The following is an 18,211-nucleotide window of genomic DNA, read 5'->3' as shown; positions in this document are numbered from 1 at the left end:
CTTCACCCCCACAGCAGCTCCAATAGTGTTCAACAGCCGCAGCAATGTTCACTAGCAAATTCAAACAATGCTCCACCACCTCTGCTGCTTCTGCTACCTCATATTCTAGTTTGTTTGCAACAACCATCACACCATGTAGTCCTCTGTTTACTATTTTATGCGTACCTGTCTTTGTCCATTCATTTCCTCTTTCTTGCTGGCTCTTTAGCTTCCTTCTCACCTGCTTCAGCTTCCTCACTTGTTGGCTTGTTTGTCGCTGTAGCTTCCTCTGTCCATTCGTTTTCACAGGACACGTTGAATCAATGAGCAAGGATCGAGTCATCCGTAGAGAACACAAGTTCAAAAACTTGTAACAGCGTTGCTTTGCCAATGATTGTGGGCATACACAGGGATGGCATTTTTTAACGGACAGCCACGTCCTTATCATAATCATAATCGCCATGATTTGGTCTCCCACACTATCGGGACTGTTCCTCACAGTATTTTCGCCTCCACACTTAAGAATCGGAGCTACCCTTTTATCACCGCTTTTATGTCTATTGAAAGCTTTCCTTAGGCTATGTGCCTTCTATAAACCTTGGACTTACTTAGAATCAGAGCCACCTTTTTATCGGCGCTTTTAATCACCCATCGGAAGCCACCGCCCAACCGTGTGTTTACTATCGGGCTAAGTTTTAAAGCCCCACGGAAATGCACATATACAAATATATGGCCAACACTATAAAACCCTGCGGTCACATATATTTTAATACACGGGAACCCATGTAATTCTGCTCAATATGAACATTCGCGGATATCAAATCTTATCCGCACACCTTTATAATTATCGGCGGGTCCGGATTTCGGTGATCCAAATTAATACCTTAACTCCGACCTCCGACGCCCTTGCGGACCCGATATGCCGATTACATCCCTTCCTAAAATGACTTTGGGTCCGGGATGTCAGGTTTATCGCAGCCTCTTGCGATGCGATAGTTCTGCGGACCCGACGGCCCTCTATACTCTGCTTCTTAATGATTTTGGGTCAGGCTTTTTGGCAGGTTCGCATCAGCAGTTTTGTAATACAAAGGGTCTGCGGACCCGACGCACCTTTAGGCTCTATTTTATAATATTTCGGCTCCAATTATCGATGATGTCACATATCGCTTCCCCCGATCCTTCCGACGCGATCGCTCCGATATGTCGATTGCCGATTAGATCTCCGCCGTCCATTATTCCTTCAGATCAGACGGTCAGCGTTAAGTCGCATATCGCGTCCACTACATTGTTGCTCCGTTCTCCGACAAGGAACGCGGACCCGGCACCTCCTTATACTCCTTCCTAACTTAATTTTGGCTCCGGGTTCTTCGGTGATTTCGCTGATCGCTACTTCCGAAATGATACAAGTCCTCCGCGGACCCGATATGCTTTCTATTTTGCTTGATAAGAGTTTCGACTCCGGATTTCGATGATGCGATAAGGATTCTCTGTACCACGGACCCAATATGCTTTCTATTTTGCTTGATAAGAGTTTTGGCTCCGGATTTCAGAGCTTGCACCTTGAATAGTTTCGACGACTCCAAGGGACTTTCGCCGATGCGATAAGGATTCTCTACTCCTCTGCGATTTCTTCTGGACCGTTGATCTGGCAGATCAAACGGCTCCTAGGTGTTCTCCCGCTTTGATGAAAGTTTGGCTTTAAACACAACTATATATATATGAAGTATTGTCTTCGATATGGCTCCTCTGCTCTGACACTCCTTCGATATGGCATATATATATGCTTTGTTCCATTTTCTCTGTTTGCTCCTGTAGCTCCGCTAACTCTGTCTGCTCTATTGCTCCTCTTCTTTGGCATATATGTATGGTCTATAAGTATGGCTCTGATAGCTCCTCCGATGGCTCCTCTTGCTCCTGTAGCTCCTCCGATGGCTCCTCTTGCTCCTGTAGCTCCTCCGATGGCTTTGTGTGCACCTCCTCTTTGGCATATACCGATGGCTCTATATATATTGCTCCTCTTGGCTCCTCTTGCTCCATCTGCTCCTCGCGATCCATTTGCTCAGATATGCCTGTTTTACAGGCAGCGTTCCTCTTGCTTTGACATGGCTCTCTGATGGCTCCTCCGATGGCTCCGTGTGCACCTCCGCTTGGCTTGGCAATGTCTTTCAAAGACCACCTCCTTGCATATATGCCTGTTTCCGCATATATATATGATATATATATATATATGATATATATATATATATATATATATATATATATATATATATATATATATATATATATATATATATATATATATATATATATATATATATATATATATATATATATATATATATATATATATATATATATGGCTCGGTTATCCTGATGGCCTTTGCTCCTGTCTCTTCATGAATCGGCTCTGCATCCCCTTGGCTTCATGTCATCCTCTAGTATCCAGAATATTTCCATATTGACATCAATGACAACTTAGTTCAACAATCTCCCCCTTTGTTATTGATGGCAATATTCTTCTTCTCTCCCCCTTTGACATCAATGGAAAAGGATTGCTCTAGGACTTCCCCTATCAAACTGCTTATGTTCTTCATGAATGGTAGATCTTCATGGGTCTGTGACTCCCCCTGTCATAGTGCTCTTCTTCTTCAAGATAGAAGGATTGATGCTTTATCATCTTCATGTCTCAAAACTGCTTTATCATGGCTTCAACAATGCTTCAGGATGCTCTACTTTAATGCTTTCATTCAGATTGCAAATGGCCATACACAGGTGTCCAAGTCCGGGCTTTCATACTCAATCCATATTGATGTCTCCATAGGCAGAATTGAGAGACCTTCAGAGTTCGAATCAAGATAGAAATTGCTCCTGAGATTGTCTTTCTTCAGATCTGAGTTTATTTGTGTCTTTGTGCTTCCCCTTAAGTTACTGCCATCTAGTATTCAATCATCATTGCATTTGGACAAAAAAAATGTGAGGGGTTGTGCCTTGTTGCTATATTCCTTAAGTGATCTGTATCAGCTTCAGTTATGCTTGACTGCACAACATTCGCCTTCCTGTGAGCCATCTTTTCCTTGCGTTCTTGTACATATCTCTGCAGATTCAAATATCCAATCTGTGACTACCTTTTAAATCCGATTGCTGATTTGCATCCTTTTACAATGCTTCAGTTTGTTATATGCTGCTAGCTGCTCTTACTTCAACCTCCATTCCAGATGTATCTATTTGTTTGAAGACTGCCTCTATCAGTGTCCAAAATTTATCTATTCTCACATTAAATTCTTGAGTTAAGACATAAACTTCCGTGATAATAGCACCATGGTTGTTTGCCCTATTTCTTTAACAACGGTCCAAAGAATGGTTACAGGATCATATACTTCAATGGAGTGCTCCTGAGACATGATCTTCATCAAAGAATGACTGTTAATATAGCTCAATAAGGATTTCATAGGGACCCTTTCACTAATAGCTTCAGCAATAATGAACAAGAATTACATGCTCCCCTAACTGTATGAATCACCTCTTTTGGGCAGAGTCTTCTCATAAAATTCTTAGATTGTCAGAATTTAAGCCAATGATACATGTTGTTGGCTGAAGAACTCAAGGGACTTTCGGATTGTATTTCCTTCCTTCTCCATACTTGTGTAACTTTCTTCTTTTGCATGGTTCTAGCTTGTGTAAGATCCCATGTTAAGTTACAATCTCGTGCCATATGACCAATGTTATGACACTTGAGGCATTCTACATTGTACATGAATAAGAATTCATGGTTTCTTCTTGCAAAATTGTTTCTTGGAGGTTGTCGGAGGCTATAACATCTATCTCTATGAGATGGTTGGGGACCACAACATCTATCTTTATGATATACTTTACAGTCCTTTTCCATATGACCAAAGTTTGAAAAGGAATAACAATAACCAAAAAATGAACTTTGGTACCTGGGAGATGGAGGTTTCTTTGGTGTACTTCTGAAGCCTTGCTGCCTTGAGATCCTTTGATGATAACCATTGCCTCTCGCATCTTTGTCATCATCTATATTTCTTCTTGGAGCGGGTTTTCTTCTTGGAGCAAGATTTCTTCTATTGTAGCCTTGATTTTTCTCCTTGCCTTTGCTAGAGCTGGGAGCATCACCATTTCTTTTTGGCTTCTTCACATCTCTTTTGTTTAAAGCATGTTCATTCTTGTTTGAGGATTCACCTAAATATATGAGACCTGATTTATCAGATGGACATCTGTGATAGCTAGCATGTCATCCAAGGCGTGAGAGTTCTTCATGATTTTGTTCATCCCTTCAACCTTTTTCCTGAGGAGGACAATCTCTTCTTCCAATCTTTCACACTCATTATTCTTCTTTGCAAGTTGTTCCTCAGTTTCTTCCTTGCTACGAGTAGCTTCAGCTGCTACTATTTTAAGGGAGATGATATCGGACTTCATTTTGAAGATTTCTTCATTTTTTGCTTGACTGCTCTCCATTCTCTTCTCAGCTCCTTGTGATTGTTTCCTGGCTTCTTGTAATTGAGACTTAAGGGAGGAGACCTCTACCTTGTACTGACAAATCTCTTCTTCAAGTTTGTTCACACTCTTGTGCCTTTGTTCAAGTTGACTTGACAAGATATCTTCCTGCTTCTTTGCTTTATGATATTCCTTCTTAAGCTTGGCAAGCTCTTCATCCCTTTCTTGTACTTGAAGCTTGATGAGATCAACTTTCTTCCTTGTTTGATCTTGGTCACCAACTGGAGCTATCTTCTTAAGTGCCTCATTTTCTTTTTTCAAATTATTATTCTCTTCCATGACAGTCATAAGTCAAGAAAGGAGTTCTTCTACGAAGTCTTTTTCATTCTCTTCATCTTTTTGGTATGCTACAGTCTTGATGTCATCGTTCTTATTTTCAGCTTCTATGATGGGTTCTGGATTTCCTTCTTGATTTCCATTATTTTCTTGATTGATGTTCATGGTCAATGATCCTTTTGAGTGAAGGTCATGAATATTGTCCCATATACCCTTTGCTAATGAACATTTTCCTAGATTATTCTTTACAGAATCAGGTAGCCCATTCAAGATTTCCTTTACTGCTTTTGCATTGTACTCCTTTGATTTTTCATCCATACTGCTATCATCAATCACAGATTTCCAGATTTCAAAGCCATGAGTCTGTAAGAAATTCCTCATTCTTACTTCCCATATATTAAAGTTCCCATTGAGCCTTGGAGCCTCCTCAAATTCATTGTCTTCTATTTTAGTAGTAGAGGGAGACACATCCTTAGGAGGATTGGAGACTTTCTTCCTTGATCTCGCCATTTGTGTTCTAAGAGTCAACCTTCAAGTTGTTAAGCTTTGAATGAAGGAACCTGCTTTGATACCAATTGTTGGAAATACTGAGAGGGGGGGACCCAACGCACCTTTAGGCTCTGTTTTATAATATTTCGGCTCCAATTATCGGCGATGTCACATATCGCTTCCCCCGATCCTTCCGACGCGATCGCTCCGATATGCCGATTGCCGATTAGATCTCCGTTGTCCATTATTCCTTCAAATTGGACGGTCAGTGCTAAGTCGCATATTGTGTCCACCGAAATGATACAAGTCCTCCGCGGACCCGATATGCTTTCTATTTTGCTTGATAAGAGTTTCCTCTCCGGGTCCTTCGGCGATTTCGTTGATTGCTACCTCCGAAATGATACAAGTCCTCCACGGACCCGATATGCTTTCTATTTTGCTTGATCAGAGTTTCGGCTCCTCTTGGTTCCTCTTGGTCCATCTGCTCTTCTCGGTCCGTCTCCTCTTGGCTCTTCTTGTTCCATCTGCTCCTCTCTCATATGCATGTTTTAGCATATGTATATATGTATGTGGCTCCTCCTGCAGCTCCTTTTAGTCATGTCCAATGTGGATCCTCTGTCTTCTCGTCTCCATCTACTCCTCGCGATCCATTTGCTCCATTTGCTCCGATATGCCCGTTTTACAGGCAGCGTTCCTCTTAATTTGACATGGCTCTCCGATGGCTCTGTGTGCACCTCCTCTTGGCTTGGCAGTGTCTTTCAAAGACCACCTCCTTGCATATATGTCTGTTTCCGCATATATATATATATATATATATATATATATATATATATATATATATATATATATATATATATATATATATATATATATATATATATATATATATATATATATATATATATATATATATATATATATATATATATATATATATGGCTCGGCTATCCTGATGGCCTTTGCTCCTGTCTCTTCATGAATCTGCTCTGCATCCCCTTGGCTTCATGTCATCCTCTAGTATCCAGAATATTGCCATATTGACATCAATGACAACCTAGTTCAAGATGGAGAGGCATCGACATCTGCAATATCAAGAGTAAAACCAAGATAAGCAAGAATAATGACGAAAAATACTCTCTAAGCTAAGCACACTTTTTAAACTAAAACACACCAGCTAGAAAGAAAACTATCCTAACTAAAAATCTCCATACCCATTCTTTAAGCATAATATCTCTTCAAGTAAAGACCATTTCTGGGTTTACCTAAAGAGTCCGTGTCAAAGTCTACCAATTCATAGGCCCCTTTTGCTAGCTTTCACTTGACAACATAGGGACCATGCCACATAGGAACAAATTTTCCAGCGCCTAATTTATCATTAGCTTGAACGTACAATAAGACTAGGTCTCCTTCCGAAAAATTTTGAGGGGTCACATTTCGATCATACTGAGTTTTAATATGTTTTGCGTGAGTTTCGATCGCCAATGCAGCATCACGTCGATTCTCATCTAATTGAGCCAAGTATAACTAACGTTTTTCCTCTTCGAAAGTGGGTGGAAGTAACTCAATGTCCATTTGCAATGATGGGATTTCGCATTCAATGGGTAACACAGCTTCCAGACCATAAACTAGTTGGAAAGGAGTGAACCCTGTTGACGTTTTTACTGAGGTTCGATACGCCAAAAGTGCTGAAAATAGTATGTTATGCCAATTCGACCGATGAATCCCAATGATTCGTTGGATCATGACGGCTAAAACTTTGTTGATGGATTCAACCAGACCATTAGCTTGTGGATAATAAGGAGTTGAGCTATCATGACGCAATCCAAGCTGTCCTGTAAGTTCGGTCATCATAACGTTTCGAAAATGACACCCATGATCAGTGATAATCTCTTGTGGAACACCAAACCTAGCAATTATATGATTGAACACAAAAATTGCAGCTGTTTTTCCGTTTGCCTCAAATGTAGGCATCGCCTCGGCCCACTTGGTAAAATAATCTACCGCAAGGATGATATACGCATGCCCCCCAACCGAGTGAGGGTTACATGTAATAAAATCGATACCGCATTTGGAAAAAGGACCAACGGAAATTATAGGGTGGAGAGGAGCAAGTGGAGCGCACATCTTTCGATCAAAAATTTGGTAGTTGTGGCATTTTCGGACCGCGTTAATACAATCTTTAATCAAGGACGCCCAGAAGTAGCCAGCGCGCAATATCTTTTGGGTTGTGGCATACCCAGACATATGACCGCCACACGGTCCAGAGTGACAGTCATTTAGAACCCTTTCAGTTTCCTCGTGAGTTAAAAAACTTCGAAAAACAGAGTCCGCCCCACGGCGATAAAGAGTATCTCCAATATTTCTGAATTGTTGGGACTAGAATCGTATTTTTCGACGTTCTGACCTTGAAATTTCTGGCTGAAAGGATTGGGTCTGGAGATAAACGATGATATCCCCATACCACAAATCTAAAGTGTTGATTAGAAACAAGGATTCGTCCACAATGGGCTCCTCCCCCATAGTTTCCGTGTCAGCACGCGGGAAGTCACACATTAACTCCGCAAAAACTAAAGATTTCTTAGACTTAGATTTTTCAAATTCTAAGTCAAACTCTTGTAGGATCACAATCCATTTGGATTACTTGCCCCCTAGCAATTTCTTGGTAAAAATGTAGATCATAGGGTTGCAATCAGAAATTATTGTAGTTTTACGTAATAAAATGTAGTGACGAAAACGTTGGACAGCTTGAATAGCTGCCAATGCCAATTTCTCCACATGTGAGTATTTTAGCTCAGTTGGATTTAAAGTTCAACTAAGGTAATATATCACATGTTAAGTACTGATTTCATCTTCCTGAACTAACACCATTACAATGGTGGAATGGGAGGTGGCGAGATATAAGAAGTAGTCCTGGTTGTATTTGGGAGGATGCAATAACGGTGCATGGGTCAACGCGTGTTTTAGTGAATCAAAATATTTCTGAGCTCTCTCATCCCAATAGAATGGAGTGTTCTGTTTCAACAACCGGGTAAAACCATTTGTAACCTCGGCGTAGTTAGGACTGAATCGTCGTCCAAAGTTTGCTTTCCCTTGCAAACTTTGGAGTTCGCGAAGACTCGAAGGAGGAGGCAATTTGACAATAGCTTCAACCTTCGAGGGATCGACGCAAATGTTGGCTTTCGAAACAACAAACCCCAGCAACCGACCCGTTTCTATACAGAAAACACACGTGTGGATTCAACCTAATCTGATAATGCCTACACTTCATAAAGATTGCTCGTAAATGGATGAGATGATCAGCTCGATGTAATGAATGAGCAGGCAAATCATCGAGATAGGGTTGCACAATGTGCTTGATGTCATGAAAGGAATAAGACATGGCCCTTTGAAAAGTTGCCCCGGAATTCTTAAGCCCAAAAGGTAATTTGCAATAAGCAAATGTCCCCCATGGACAAATGAAAGTTGTTTTTGGTTGATCCGCAGGTAGAATATTGATTTGATTGTATCCAGAAAAACCATCCATGAAGGAGAATATTTTGCTGCTGGCACAATCATCAATGATTTGATCGATATAAGGAGTTGGGTAATTGTCCTTTAGACAGGCTCGATTAATGTCCCTATAATCGATACATATTCTTATTGTCCCTTGCTTTTTGTTAACCGGAACAATATTCGATACCCAATCCGTTAACGGAATTGGATAAATGAAACCTGCTTTGAGTAATTTTTCAACTTCTGATTTAATGGCAGCAACTTTTCTTGGGTGAATCTAACGCAAACGTTGCCGGACGGGTTTAGCGTCTGGGTAAGCTTTGATTTCATGAACAACAATTGCGGGGTCAATTCCTGGCATTTCCTCATATGACCAGGCAAACACGTCGCGGAATTCTTGAAATAGGGTCTTATATATTTGAATTTCATCTTCTGTACACGAGGCACCTATATGAATGTTTTCAAAAATTCCAGGCTTAACCGAAATGTCAATAGGAATAGTTCGAGAAATGTTTCCCAAATTTAACTCTGAATCAGGATTTTTCATTGGATTTTGAGGTTCCTTGACATGTTCAATCGTAAAAATTGATGATAAATCATTTTCAAAATGATCATTCTCGGGTAAAAATGAAGATCTGTGATGGAGATCTTCCCATGGTAAATCATCGACACATAGGATTTCACGAATTTTCTCATCAGAGTGAACAAGTTCGGAAAACGTTGTTGAATCTGAGTTTGATGTGAAAAGTGATTCCTCATGGACCACATTCATTAAGTCAATTTTGGTTGAAGAAGGGTCGGAAAACCACTGCACGGCCAGATTGTTATAGACATTTTTGTGCCTTACAGCATAGAGCATGAAATGTCAATAATCTAAGGGATCCAAAGTCCCTAAACATGTTGTTCTTACCCTTAGAGGAACAAGGTCAGCAAACCACAGCACTGCAAATCAGTTCTCCACTGAAAAACACTCAAAAACAGGTCAATTTTGGATCAAAGCAGCTGCTCCATTAAGCATCTGCGCTGAATGTCAAAAGCTCTATGGTGTACCTGTGCTGCATAGCAAGTGCAACAAAGGCTACCTGCGCTGGGCATACTTTGACATGTGGAGGAATCTTTTTCTCAATGTGCCAGTGCCCAGGAAGCTTCCAAAATGACACTTGATCAAAAGATTCGCCTAATGATGAGTTAAGAGCTTCTAAAACTCCAAGTGGAAGGTAGAAACTCCGAGTGAAGAACTGAAGAACAAATGGAGTTGAAGAGGACAACAAGTCACACATCAAGCTGACTTATCTTCACTCCAAAACTCTATATAAGGATCTCATCCCATGGGATCTGGAGGCCGCAATTTAGTGCGAAGAATTGTTGTTGGTTTACAGTTGTGAGCATTGGGTGATTGCTTGAGGGAGGTGAAGAAGAGATTTCTCTCCGTCGGGAAGGTGATGCTGGATTGGACCTCTCATGGTTGTATCACCGCCTGAACCTTACTTCCATATATTAATAAAGCATTTGAGGTTCTTCTATTCGCATGTGTTTCAATGGTGTATTGTCTTACTTGCGTCTTTGATTTATGCTAATCCTTGAATCGATTATGAATGCATGCTTCTTGTAGTTTCCTTTTCTTGTCTTATTTACAGGATCTCGTGTAGCTGGGCCCGTGAAAAGACTTGGAGCTGGGAGCAAGCGGCAAACAAAGGAGATTGGATCGACCATTTGCGCAAGACATCGGTAAGTGGATCTCTCCCTTTTATCTCTTGCATGTCATAAAGAAGAAACTTTAGATAGCTTTGCTTTCAGCTGTTGCTAAGGAACTGTCACCCTTAGAGTGGGTTAGGGTCATTCCGAGTTGGATACTTTCCCCCACAACAGACTGGCGACTCCGCTGGGGATCGTGTCTTGTTGGTAGCTTGTGTTTCTTGCTATTCATTTCTTAAACAAAGGAGTACCGAATCGAACTGCATTCGAGTCCTTCGAATGCAAAGTAGAAGGCAGCTACTCTAGCCCAGTGCTGGGCATGTTTATGATTTGAAGAGTTGATCCACAAGGAATCTTTTTAGCTCTTTGTGATAGTGTTCATCTTCCTTTAATCATCCTCTAGTGTATACTTGATTGATAGCCTCTGATTTGGCCAAAAACCATTGATTTTTGAGCAAACTGTGATCCGGAATCTGAGAGAGACGAGAGTTGTCTCATCAGTGCAGCTGCAACAAAGGCTACCTGCACTGCAACGCAGGTCCCAAAGGGGCTACCTGCGCTACATCTCAGATTGACAGTACAGCACCTGCGCTGATCCAGTTTTGCCTTGTGCAACTGGGATTCCCCACTGTCTGTTGCCCAGTTTTCAGTATTGTTTTTGCAGCCTGTTGTCAACCTGTATACCCAGCTGAAACCACTTCTCTTTGCCTTCATTCCGCCTCAGTTGTATGAAGAAACCGTGATTGTTCTTATTGTATTTCTTGCTATCATTCACAGTTTCCCATAGCGAAAGTGAACTAGTCTTGCTATGACCTCTTGGATCTAGACCTATGAGAAAGTGTCGTTGTGATTCTAAGAGCTAGTTTATTACTGTTCATAGCTTCTTGAGCATTTGCTTTCGTTATATGGTTCGAATTGCGGTATTTCTTGTGTTGAAACGAGTGAATCTTAAGTTGTTCTTTTGATTATTAGACAAACACTTGTTTGCTTTCGCTTGAAATTGAATTCGAAATTATACAACAGCTTTCTTTTTGTAATACATCAACATTAAGGAAGAAGAAAAGAAATACTTGCATTGTGCATGTGCATTTTGACAGTTTTCATGTCGATTTAGGAAAAGTGCATTAGCGTGTGCTCTATGATCTGTTTGAAAAGATGATGTCTTTCTTTTCCTTCAGTAGTTAAGGTTTTCATAAGTTGAAAGAATTGAAAAAGCTTGCTTATCATTCTTAGACTGCATTTAGGAGTTGTATCATACATCACGTGGTGATCCATAAAGGCAAACTGCTAAGCAAGATCAACCTAAAAAGAACTGAATTTATCTAACAACACTTTGAAACATAACGAAACACAGTAGAGGTCTAGGTAGAGACGTGAACCGACGTCTTTAAACATAGTGACTGTCGATCTCTACGAAGGTGGGTGATTCCTCCTGAGGGACGATAGCACTAATACGGACTTGTGCCCCCGCGTACCGTCGCTTATATTGGGGGACCCCTATAGGAACAAAGCCTTTATCCATAGGAAGTCGTGTCGGCCGCCCTACTGATCACGATGCAGTGAACACAGCATTCACGAAGATCGACCACTCGTACCGTAAAACGTATTCTGTGGTTTCGTGAAAGGTTTGGCACACCCTCTGCCTAGAACTCCAGAGTAGTTCCTTTTGGCCTTTTTCAAACTCTATAACTGAAAAATTCCATCCGAGAATTTGTCACTTCGGGCTCGTTAATACATCGAAGGAGACTAGAGTCATCTTTAGCTTTTTCTCGACTCTTCAAAAGTGAAAAAGCAAGTTGTGTCTAAAGCGTCGTCATATAAAATTCATTCTAAACGGAACATAGTCACCCCTTATTCCTACGTTGATCTTTAGGTTGAGAACATGGAACGCACCAACCAAGGGATTCCACATGATGGACCCCTAGCCCTTTCTCCTCTTGGGGAGAAGTTGGCGCGCCCCACATGGCCACATTTTCACTTCCAGGACTGACAATTGGCCTGCCAGTTTGGCTATTCTCAACCGCTGTAGTTCAGACCACCGCGGTTCGTGAACAGTCGAGTCAACAGTTAGACCAGTCTAGAGCTACCCTCCAGCCTTCCACTTCTCATAAGCCTTCCTCCGATCCTTCTTCTTCGAAAGGTCAAGCCGCCGAAAGCGGAGCTCCCATAGAAAAGAAGAAGGAAAAGAAGAAGAAAGAAAAGAAGCAGAAGGAGCCAAAGGTTCCTGGGGGCAAGCAAAAGGTATCTAACGAAAATCCACACACAGCACGGACCGGGCCCAAATCGCCATGTGTCATATGTAGAGGAGACCACCTCCACCGTGATTGTCCTAGTATTCCCTGGATACTAAGGGACTGGTCCCCTCGTTTGCACAGTTCGGAAGCGTCAACCTCTGACAACCAGGTTGACTGCTTACCGTCGACCAGCGAAAGTAAAGTTTCTAGACGACGAAGGGGAATGAGATCCCCCTGCGAACTGTGTGAAGGCAATCACACCCTCTGTCGTTGTCCCTTTTTAGATGAAGCAAAGAGAGTTTTGGAAGATCAACTGGTTGCACCGTTGCTACTTCCTCCTGGATACCAAAAACTCGTGCCAAGTCCTTCGTTGGTCGAAAATACAGCTACCCCGCTCATAGGGCCAGCTAAAGTGTCAGTCACTGAAAGTGAACCTACTGAATCCGGACCGGACGAAAGTCCAAAGGTCGAAACGGCAGTTGACCCGGTTCTCCCTTCAGAAGTTTCATCTTCAAATACCACAGTCACTGAGGATTCATCTTCAGCTGACACCCCTACTGAAGAGAGTAAGGATGACACCGTACAGATTCTTTTCATCAACACCGATTCTGATGAACATCAGGGCAATGTGCCCACTCCTTTATCGCAAGAAGGAGCATCGTCAGGGTCATACCCGGCCGTATATTCGGTCCCACCACCAAGCAACCTAGTTGTGTCCTTTGATTGGAACCAACTAGGCAGACCCCGGTTACCAGCCAGTATACCATTTAGAATTATAGTCCAAATATACAAAATGGTGATGGCTGGTGTTAGCGCTTGGAATTCACCTAGGCTGAGATAGACAAACTCTCAAGGCTACATCAAACCATTTCACCTCGTAGCTAGCCCTACGAGGTATGAGAAGGCTCTCTCGGGTTAGATTTGATAGATCTTATAATATAATTAGGCTGACCAACTAGGATCAAAGATATTAGGCTAGTAAATTGATAAAGGGGGGTTGATTTAATGATTTTTTGGGGTTTTTGGTGGCAATTGGTGGAAGTGCAATTCAAGGTGCGGGGATTGAGCACAGTTTTCACAGGGGGATCTAAGGGGCAAGGTAGGAATGAGTGCTGATGCCTTAATTTGAAATGGATGATCAGAGATGATAGAGGAGAAGCTAAAGAGGGCAAACACACAATTCGAATCCTCTCTAGACAGTAGAAAACATTAAAATTGAACAAACTAAAAAGCTGAGCATGTCAAAACATGAGTTCAAACTTTACCACTTCATCTGTCCAATTTAGAAGCATAAGAGAGATGTGAAACACATAAACAAACTTACAAGAACATGTAGAGAACACACCATCAACAATCAGATCCACAAGAATCCTCAAATATGTCTGTAAAACCCTAGCTTTCCTTGCCTTCAATTGCATAAATAGATGCACAATATACAATAAAGCTTCCTTACACAAGAGTCCAACCATGAAAATGAGAAGGAGAGAGCATAATATAGACCATCTAGACCATCTAACTCCTTTCCCCACCTCTAGGGGTCGAGCTCAGCTTCCTAGGGGCAGTTTGAACTAATTCTAAATCAAGCACTAGATAATAGGCAGTCCAACAACTTGCCTCTATTACTTAGCTAACTGATTCATGCATTAATTTTTCACTTTTTACATCAAGGAAGCTTCTAGAAGGGTAAAGAGAAATAAAATCTACCAAAGTGCCATGAAAATATTACATTTATCCATAATCTACAAGTAATAATAGTCAACCATAGTCAAAACAGTGTTTTTTGACCGAAAATGTGAATTCTGGCAAATCTGGAAGTTCTGGTCGCGCCCCTGGAAGTTCTGGTCGCGCCCCTTCACAGTTGTTTTTGAGTGGGTTCCACTGGTCCAAATCAGGTGCAAGATGGCTCATTGGAAATCTTGGCCTGTCTATTTTCCATCCCAAGTGGAATTTCGGAATTTAGTGTTGATTTGACCCCTCAAAAACCATTTCTCCCAAGGTCACTTTCTGCAACTCAAAAAGTGGGCAGAAAGTCATTGTTTTGATGTATTTTGAGCTTTTGGAGGCTCAAAACTCAAAATCAGGCTTCTCCCAAGTATTGGTAATTTTTATTTTTGAATGCCCTTTCCAAAAATGCCAAGTTTGCAAAATTCCGAGCAGCCCTTCAAACTGGTCTCACCCGGGGTGAGACCAGTTCTTGGGAAAAACCTGTAATTTGTACAAAAAATTCACAAATGACAAAATTTTCTCCAAATTGCTTGAAATTTGGGCTGAGAGTCCCCAATCAAGTACCATTCTCAGTCAAAGAGGCTTTGGCCAAAGTTTGGAGTGGATCGGGCGTTTTCCTTTGTTTTTGTGCTTTGGCCAACCGTCATTGGAGCACCTTCGTTCTCGCCGGTATTTTTGACATTTCTCTCAAACCATGACACCTGTGTAAAAAGTGAAAGAGGTTTTTATTCCTTGGCATGTTTTGGATAACAACCTCTCTCAGTTTTGAAAAATTCATCTTTTATTGCTCAGAAACAGCTTTTGAGTGAAACTTGTCCCGATGTGTGAAACAAGGGATTTTGTCGAAATGGAGCGAAATGAAGGGGATAGGGGGCTTCTAAATTCTTGGGGAAATTTTTGGGAGTGGGGAGGGATGTTAGGAAGTAGGGGAAAGTGGAATCTCAGAGATTGAGTGAGGGGAAGGGGTCAAAAAGGACAAAACACAGGCCAAACCTAGAAAATTGCCAGGTTGTAGCTAGAAACTAGGGTTTGTGGAAAAATGAGGATTTTGGGGGATCTGAGTGTTGGGAAGTGTTTGATAAGGTACTTTAAGGATAGGGGAAGGTGTATGAACATCAGGAAACAAGTTTTGCCAGTGATTTGACCATCCAAGAGAAATTGCCTTCAAAACCCTAGGAGAGGGAAATGACCTTGCCTGGGCGCAACATGAAGCATGAACAAGGTGTAAAATGACTCATTAGATACTGACATGACGATGAAAACCCTCTGAATGATGATACACTCAGCTGAATGATGACATGGACTGACATTTGGGAAAACCCTAGACCTAATGGCCAGTGACCAAATTTTGCTTGAAGACTCACTGAAATGACAAAATTTGACCTTGACACTTCAAAATCACTATGTAAGAGCACATTTGATCACTGGAGGAAGGTTGTAAAGACTGACACTAACAGCTGGAACTATCATTGATGAAGGGGCGTCTATGAGTATCCTGTCCTCTATTGCTTGGAAAGCACTGGGTTGCCCGACGTTTTTGCCCGAGACAAGGAATCTCTCGGGTTTTGACAGAGGAACCAGTCGACCATTAGGGATTCTACCTAATGTGCCTATTACATTGAAAGGGAAGGTTGTCAAGATGAATTTGATGGTCGTCCAAGGACCCTTGGATTATAACCTACTCCTTGGACGAGACTACATATATTGCATGGAAGCAATAGTCTCCTCACTCTTTCGAATAATGTGTTTTCCATACGAAGGAAGAATGGTCAAGCTCGTAGACCAACTTTCACTTCCGGAATCGCACATCGCAAATAGTCACATACCTTTCCTGAATGGTCTATTTGATCAAGAAAGGTCTCTACCTCCGGTTCTTCTTCCTGATGAGTGCGAGTAATTCGGGAAAAGAAGGCCGGAACCCAGGGGGCATGCATCCTGGTCTGCTCTGGAGGCAGAAGAAACCTTGGGTGTAAAGTAGAATTTCCGCGGGAGAATATGACTAGTCCGTACCCCGTCCCCTCCTTCTTCGTAAAACAGAAGTGCCGGTAAGAGCTCTCATGCGGAAGAAGGGGTAGTTAGGAATGGGGTTGTTCTGGAAAAAGATTCTTTTGTCAAAGTTAAGTGTGTGGCGGAGAAACGTCATTCACCGTCGCCTAGTCGGCGTCGCCGAAGAAAGTTTCTGTTTGAAAGAATTAGAAGAACAATATTTGGGAAACCTGAAAGAGGTAGGCCTCACCTGTTGAAAACAAAGGTTTTTAACGGAAAAGTAGGGGCGGTCTTGAAATTAGACTTACACCTGGGGGCATGCAAACCTCTTGGAATGCAAGCGCGGACGACTTTTAATTTTAGGTAGGACTAACCCCGCTAACCCGTAGATAAGTTGATACCTGGCTTGCACAAAGAGAGGATATGGAGCAATACGTAGGGAGATGAAGCTCTTTAAAAAATAACGATCTTCCATGAGACCTTCCTACTTTATGACTAGTAAAAATGAGCAGTTTTGGCAAAGTTCATGCTCGTTAAAAAATAAACGCAAGATCCGAGCAGTTTTAATGCGGAAATTCATGCTCGTTAAAAAATAAACATAAGCTTGTGAGTAGGCTTCCCCCAGAGTTCAAGCTCATGCAGAAAAAATGAACCGGTAAATAACCATTTGAGACCGTAAATTCATCAGCCATAAAAGCCTTGGTCGTGTTTGTGCACCGTCACCTCCACTTTTCATTTGGCCGATCATTCACATCCACTTGATTGTTTACCTATTTTGAGGAACAGCTGCGAAGAGTGATCCCACCTAGCCATCCTTGTAATACTGCCGTGATTGGAAAATTCCAACCTGTACCTGGAATCTGTTGCTATCCTTGTTTATCACTCGTTCCTCAAAATACGAGTCTTCTTTGAGCTCTTTTCACGGACTCGTAAAAGATGAAAAGTTTGCCGAGTTTTGGCCTTCCAGCTCGTTAAAAGGACCGGAAGAGCTATCCCTCCTCTAGATTTTAATCTTTTTGGACCTGAGGGATTATTGCACAAAAAGATCGAGTGCTTGTCTAGTTCGGCTCGATAAAGATATCGAACATTCATCCCTTCTGTGTTGTTTTATACTTTTTCGGACTTAAGGGATTAGATGACGAAAAAGGACCCCTAGAGTCCACTTTATGTACCCTTTTCAGACTCTCTAAAAATTAAAATGACCGAGTTGTCTTTGTCGCTGGGCTCGTTAAAAATATTAGATAGCGACAAACTTGTCTTTAGACGAGAACGAGTTTCCCTATCGCTAGGCTCGTTAAAACATAGCGATGGGCTTGCCCGGAGGGCAGGTTATAGAACAAGCATATGTTATCCTCCTCAAGCTTGACAAAAATAAAGAGGTACAGGTCAGAAATGACTGGGGAAAAATTGGGAAGAACCTCAAAGCTTAATGGTAGCATGTCTTGAACATGACACTTTTGCCTCCGTAAATATCGGGTTGGGTTATTATCATTCACCGGTCCCTTCACCATGGTCTCGCCATACCATCCATACATGGGGTAATGCTACCGATCCATCACATCAGTGTCGTTATATGTTCAAGAGATGTCATTCAGAAAAGTGTCAACCGGGTCCCATCCACTACCGTACATCATCTTTCATCCTTCCATGACCGCCACCCTGAATCATATTTCATAGATCGTTTTCACCATCATCACTAGCTCCGTTCCGTGTCACTGATGTGGGATTCATTAAGGCCCTCCTTTGACGGATCACTTCTTGTCGACATCAACTCATTATCCAAGAAGTTGATCTAGGAACACCCCCTCAGTACTTTGAAGCTT

The sequence above is a fragment of the Pinus tabuliformis genome, chromosome 2_2 (assembly GCF_031772625.1).
Source record: "Pinus tabuliformis cultivar Carrire ecotype Pingquan chromosome 2_2, CPIR1, whole genome shotgun sequence".
In the NCBI taxonomy this organism is placed as follows: domain Eukaryota; kingdom Viridiplantae; phylum Streptophyta; class Pinopsida; order Pinales; family Pinaceae; genus Pinus; species Pinus tabuliformis.
The sequence above is the reverse complement of the archived record's forward strand: the minus strand, read 5'-3'. Positions refer to the sequence as shown.